This window comes from Ovis canadensis, chromosome 16, assembly GCF_042477335.2.
Source record: "Ovis canadensis isolate MfBH-ARS-UI-01 breed Bighorn chromosome 16, ARS-UI_OviCan_v2, whole genome shotgun sequence".
In the NCBI taxonomy this organism is placed as follows: domain Eukaryota; kingdom Metazoa; phylum Chordata; class Mammalia; order Artiodactyla; family Bovidae; genus Ovis; species Ovis canadensis.
Window position 1 is genome coordinate 46,932,452 of NC_091260.1, and position 6,944 is coordinate 46,939,395.

Sequence of the window (6,944 nt, forward strand, 5' to 3'; positions counted from 1 at the left end):
TATGCAACAATCTGCACTTTCATATTTTTATAATAGTATAAAAATGAAAGTAACTCAAATTTCCACAAATTGGGATTTATGCAACAGATGTTGATACATCAACAATGGTGTTACCAAGTGAAGTCTGGCTGCTCATCGCTCAAAAACCAGTAAGTGAAAGTCACTCAGTCGTGTCTGACTCTTTGCGACTCCTTGGGCTATACAGCCCATGGAATTTTCCAGGCCAGAACACTGGAGTGGGTATCCCTCTCCAGGGATATCCGTTCCCTTCTCCAGGGTATCTTAACCCAGGGATTGAACCCAGGTCTCCAGCATTGAAGGAGGATTCTTTACCAGCTGAGCCACCAAGGGAGCACTGGAAAGACAAATATTGGTAGAAAGGAAAGTTGTTTTAATCAGAATGCCAGCAGTCCGGGGAGATGGTGGACTCGGTGTCCTCCAAAAACTGCTCGGAGGATTCTGGTTGGCCACGAAATTTTTATAAGAAAGAGGGGAAGTAATCTCAGTTAACCATTGAAATAGGGGGTCAGAGTTGTTGCCACCTCCCTCTGTGTGCAGACTTGTGGGCAGACCAGTCAACTTCTTAGATTTTTCTTTAGAGGTTATCTTGTTCACACAGTGTATTTGCAAGATTATACTAAACAGGAAGCTAGCCAAGAGATCTGGTCTTCTGTTAACTACTTATTCTTCATTTCAACATCTTTGATGTACGGAAAGAACCAATAGATTAGGCAAGGTATGGAGTGATCAAGATTTGAAAGGCATGCTAGGGCCAGAGGCATGTAGAGTGTGGAGTGCCAGGTTTAAGGCTAGTGACAAGGCAAAAGGGGTCTCCTGCAGAGAGCTCTTTCCTAAAAAGAGCCCTTTCCTGCCAAAAGGTGCTTACAAATCTCCACTTGTCAGAACATCATTCTGAAACTGTTTGGTACCATTTTGGAGGGCTCCGACAAGCTCCAGTACTGGAGTACTTTCTGTCCCAGCAGAGTAAGAATTCAGACAGAACCAAAGTGATAGGTTGCCGGGGTCCAGCCCCGGTGGATCCAGGGAATTCAAAGCGGGGACGGCGTTGGTGAGGGAAAAACTTATTTATTTATTACCATAAGATTAGATAAGGAAGAAATAGTATAGTAGGAAAATTAAGTGGAGAGAAGAGGCTGATTAACTTGGGTTACGTGGAAAACCAATAAAGTTCCAGACAAGGAGCTTGCACCATCTACGTTAGGCCGCAGGCGCCCGTTTGAATATCGGAGAGTGCCCCGCCTTGGGCTCTCTCTCTTGCAGATCTTAAAAGTCGGGACAAGTAAGTATACATGGTGAGCCTCCATGCCCCAGATGGGAATTCAGCCTGAAATTAGAGTAAAGAGGAGACACGGGGGAAACCAGTTCTTCCAATGACTGCCCCCCCTCTTCATTGTCCTTCAAGGCCTTTTATACTTTTGATTATACATAGAGATCAATGGGCAACACAAAATTATGTAGCATTAGCAGCCCAGACTCTTTCTGTATATCTTTTGGTATACAAAAGGTCTCAGGTGATTTACATTATTTCTGGCCAAGAGGCTTGCTAACACTTTTTGGCTCTCTTCCTTAATGAATGTTAATTTCGTTTCCCCTGAAGTGTTTTTCTTTCATCTGCATCTCCTTAAAGCACTAAAGTTGCATCTCTATAGAACAAAGGTGCAGTGGGTTATAACAAAGAAGGTACTTAACTCAAAGACCTAATGTTGCTAATACCAGGTCTACTACTTGTTTTTCTATATACCAACTATATCTAAAAATAAAGGATATCAAAATTTGGCAGCAAGTATTGGCTCAACAATGAAACGCTTAATCAGTTTTATTCTAATGATCTTGACACCTCGGAAGCCCCTGCATTCCTAGGATGTTTTAAGCTTCCTGTGCCTCTCGAGGATGGAAGACTGTAAACAATCACATGCGCAGCTGTATGAGTCCTGCAGGCAGGCTAGAAAGCCATCAAAGGGGTTTTTGGATTGAAACACTCGTATTATGCCCAGGAGATTTGTTATCTAAAAGCTCTAAATTAATTTTTTTTTCCATAAAAATGTGGTGGGGGGACAGCCCCCTGTTAATGACAGAAGAGTAGGTGGAAAGCATAACACAGTAAAGCAGGCAGACTCTGGTCTTGGGGGGTGGATGCTCAGGAAATTCCAGGGGGAACCCCTGAAGTCTGATCACGTCCTTGCATTTTGTCAGGGTTCCTTCTGCATGACCTTGTCACGGGTGGGATTCCTCACACTGGCCCCCGGCAATAGGTAACAAGTGATTTATTAGGTAAGGATGCCTATGAGGCTTACAAGTGGAAAGGAAAGCGTGGCATGCTCTGAGAACTTAGTGGGCTATAGTTTTATTTATTTATTTATTTTGGGGTCTCTGTTGCTGCATTCGGGTTTTCTCTAGTTGTGGGAACGGGGGACAACTCCCTAGTTGTTGTGCATGGGCTTCTCATTGTGGTGGCTTCTCTTGTTGCAGAGCACAGGCTCCAAGCACACAGGTTTAGCAGTGGCGGCTCCCAGGCTCTAGAGTAGGGGCTCAGTAGCTGTGGCATATGGGCTTCGTTGCTCCAAGCCATGTGGAATCTTTCCAGACAAGGGATTGAACCCATGTCTCCTGCCTTGGTAGGTGGATTCTTACCCACTATACCACCAGGGAAGTCCTATAGTTTTCTAGTCAAAGGAAAAGTGGGGAGGGGGAAAGACCAATTTCCTCCTCATTTTTGAGTAGACATTATGCTTGCATCATCAACTCCTCCAGGTTGGGCAGTTTTCTTGCCCCTACACGGTCAAACCAGAATTGTCATGACACTATGGAAATGGTCTCAGTACAATGAGGGTCTTTACTTTGAAATGTCACCTTTTCATAAATTATTGTTCTTCATGTGTGTAGAGAGCATGCCATCGCTGGGCAGAACAGCATTGTTTTATAGTTTTAGGGCATGACCCATGCTTCTGCATGATTTTGTTGCTAAGCAATCCACTTGGGATTGTGGTTACGCTGACCTGTTTTCTTAAGTGATCATTAACTTATGGGGGTCTCCCATACTTTTTTCTTTATATACAGTCCTCTAGTGGGATTAACTCTGACCCTATCAATTCTGTTTCTATGGGATTATGGGCCAAAGGCTGTCTTTTGTAACTTCTTCATACTGACAGAGGGTGCCGTATTTTTAGAGTGGAAGATGTCAGATGGGTTTGTAGCATCTCTTTGCCTACAGTTTTAGTTGCCCACTTACATATGCAGACAGAACAAGCTACAATTATTTTTCTTTTAAATATAATGTATATCTACATATACATATCATATACATGCACTATATATATTGACATTTTAAACAAAATTGGGATCTATAACTTGCTGTTTTCCATAATAACGTATCATGGATATCACTACTTGTCAATATGTGTAGATTTACTTCATCCTACAATTATTTCATGTCCACCAAGATATAGATTATTATTGAAACAGGGAACCAAATTCTGTTCACAGAGCCAAAGAATGGAATTCACAAACTGGAAAACACTCATGCAGGCAAAGTTTATTTTAAAGGACAGAGATACAAAGCCCTCAGCATAGACACTGAGAAGGGATGAAGAGACCCCAAAGACAGGAATAACAGCAGTTTTTATATCTTTATTAGAATTGATCTATTCATTTTTGGTTGGCTCTGGGCCAAAAGCATATAATTTCTGACCAATCAGTTTAAATGTTGCAATGTCCAATTTGCCATTTTTATGGTTTGTTTTTTTTTTTTTGGTTTCCAGTTTCTCTAGACATTGTGACACCATCCCTTGACCCTTTCTCAAGACCCCAGACTATTACTTAGAGACCAAATGTATGTTTAGGAGCTAATGGTCCACCTGCAGTTTTTCTCCTTGATAAACTGGACAGCAATTAACGATTGTCTTGTCCTGGGTCTGAATGTTTTATGACCCTCCAGGCAAGGGAGGCATTCCTTGGAATGCCTAGAAACTGAAGCAGTAAATATAGCTCGGAGCTAACAGAGCAAAACGCTTATGTGAGAGAATTAAAACTGAAATTTAAAAGAGAAACAAGGCTCTGACTCTACACTGACTGCCTAACAATTTCTGCCTCATTATGAGCCATAGAGTTAATCCCATTCTCTTAAGGCCAGTTCTTGGAATTGTACTGGCCATAGATTCAGTATTGCTCAAGATGGAACAGTTTATATTATGGCTACAGTCGGCTCGTCATGCTGATGGCTTTTTCCCACTGGTGGCAGTTACAGTATCTGTAAAACAACTCAGGAATGTGCATCAGACACCGAGTCTGTGACTCTGCTGTCCTAATCATTAATGGCTTGAGTTTGCTCTTTTGTGACTCAGGGAAGCCTGGAAGACTTCAGTTTTCCTATAAACAAGAGGCAGGAGACATGGAGGGGCCTTGGTGATTGGGATGGGATGGGGCAAGCTGAGTTCTGCTCAGTTCCAATGGAATACCAAAATGAAGTTAAAAACGATAAAGTAAATCTACACATATTGACAAGTAGTGATAGAAATGATACATTATTAAGGAAAATAGCAAGTTATAGATCCCATTTTTGTTTAAAAAGTTAATATGTATAGTGTATATATACTATTTGTATATATAGATATACATTATATTTAAGACAGCCAGGAGAGAGATAGCACAGATGTACCTCTGGTATCTCTGATTGATCTCAGAGAGGCAGCAGTGAGTGGTGGTATAAAACGAGATCTAAATTCCCCACCCAGGAATTGAACCTGGGTAGCCTGGATGAAAATCAGGATTCCTAGCCACCAGACCAGCAAGGACTAGAGGGTAGAAGCTATTTTTCCCTGGTTTTACCCCAGTGAAAAAAGCATTTCTCATGCAGGCAAAAACTATAAATGCAGGTACAAAGTTTGTTATTAGAGATATACATAGCACAACAACACACAGGACAGCACACAGACAAATAGTTTGTTAAGACAGAAGCAAGGCAGAGACACACCTGGAGAGAAAGGTTGTGAGCTTCCCCACTAGTGAGGAGGAGCTCAGTAAAGAAGCAGTTAAGTTACTTATATAGAACATTTCTTCCAGGTCTTTTTTTTACCCTTGGCCAATTGTTCTTTTTCTTTTTCCACACCTGACCCACCCTTGGACCCTCCCAGACATGCATGTGCAACTTGTTTCCAAGATGGATTCCAGTCCAGAGGCCTATGGGATCACATGTTAGCATCACATATTATGGGGTGGCATCCCCTCCTTTTTGACCCTGAAGGAGCCTTTCTGGCCACATGAAATGTCTCCCTTGCCCCAAGGATGGGAAATATATGACTTCCTGATTCTTTGCTTAAGCAAGGTTTAGCCCTTCTCTGTTGCTACCATGACCGTTGTCTTAAGGTGTCCACTGGATACAAAGCCTGACTGCTCACCCTGTATCTGTTGTTACTTCCATTTTGGGAGGGCACACAGGAGGATGGCTGTAAGTAACTAACCTGGAGCCCACCTGTCCTGTTTCAGGAAATGCAAACAGGAGACTAGTTGCAAGTGTCTAGCCTGAAGCCCACTTTTTTCCTGCCCAGAGATATGTAAACAGGAGGCCAGCTGTAAATGCCTAGACTGGGGCCTATCTGTCTCCTGCCTCATGGTGATATGATAACAGCAGGATTAAAACTTCTACTTTAAACATTTCTATTTATTTTAACACTTTTTGTTATCAACAGAATTTAATTTTCTAAAAAGTTATATGGTTGGTTTTTATTTTCAGTTATAGATCTGCAGCAATCTTCTTCTGAGGATGGCAAGAAAAATAGACATTTCAACTGTGCCTTTAGATTTGCAATCAGGTTGATGAAAACAAATAGTCCCAGGTCATTCACCTTAAAACCTAAGTAAAGAAACAAACAGTCAGCCAACCAGAGGTGCAGAATTGGTATAGAATTTAAAGGCTCAAGAGACAGTTTTCTATGGCAGTTAACCTGGGGTATCCTCTAATGCACCTTAATGAAGTCTCCTTTACGTACAGTTGGGAAGGTCCCCTAGAGGAGGAAATGGCAACCCACTCCAGTATTTTTGCCTAGAGAATCCCATGGACAGAGGAGCCTGGGGGGCTACAGTCCATGGGGTCGCAAAAAGTCGGACACGACTGAGCGACTAATATTTTATATATATAATATATATAGTTCACAAGAACCTGAAAACAATATAAATATCAACAGAATACTGGATGAGCAAACTGTAGTATTTCACATAATGTAAAAGACAGTATTCAAAAAGAATGAATTTCAGTGACCCACAGTATAGATAAATCATCATAGCATTAAGGGGAAATTTTAAGTCCCCAAATATTATATGCAGCATAGCACTCTCCTAAAAGGCTCAAAATAATGGAAATACAGACACATAGAGATTTTAGAAATTCACATGAAATCAATGGAAACAGTGAGAGACTGTTTTCTTGGGCTCCAAAATCACTGCAGATGGTGATTATAGTCTTGAAATTAAAAGACACTTGCTCCTTGGAAATCAAGATTGGTGTGAGAAACATCAATAACCTCAGATATGCAGATGACACCACCTTTCTGGCAGAAAGTGAAGAACTAAAAAGCCTCTTGATGAAAGTGAAACAACAGAGTGAAAAAGTTGGCTTAAAACTCAACATTCAGAAAACTAAGATCATGGCATTCGGTCCCATCACTTCATGGCAAATAGATGGGGAAACAGGGGAAACAGTGACAGACTTTATTTGGGGAGCTCCAAAATCACTGCACCCCAAACCAGTACTCTTGCCTGGCAAGTCCCATGGATGGAGGAGCTTGGTGGGCTGCAGTCCATGGAGTTGCTAAGAGTCAGGCATGACTGAGCAACTTCACTTTCACTTTTCACTTTCATTCATTGGAGAGAGAAATGGCAACCCACTCCAGTGTTCTTGCCTGGAGAATCCCAGGGACGGGGGAGCCTGG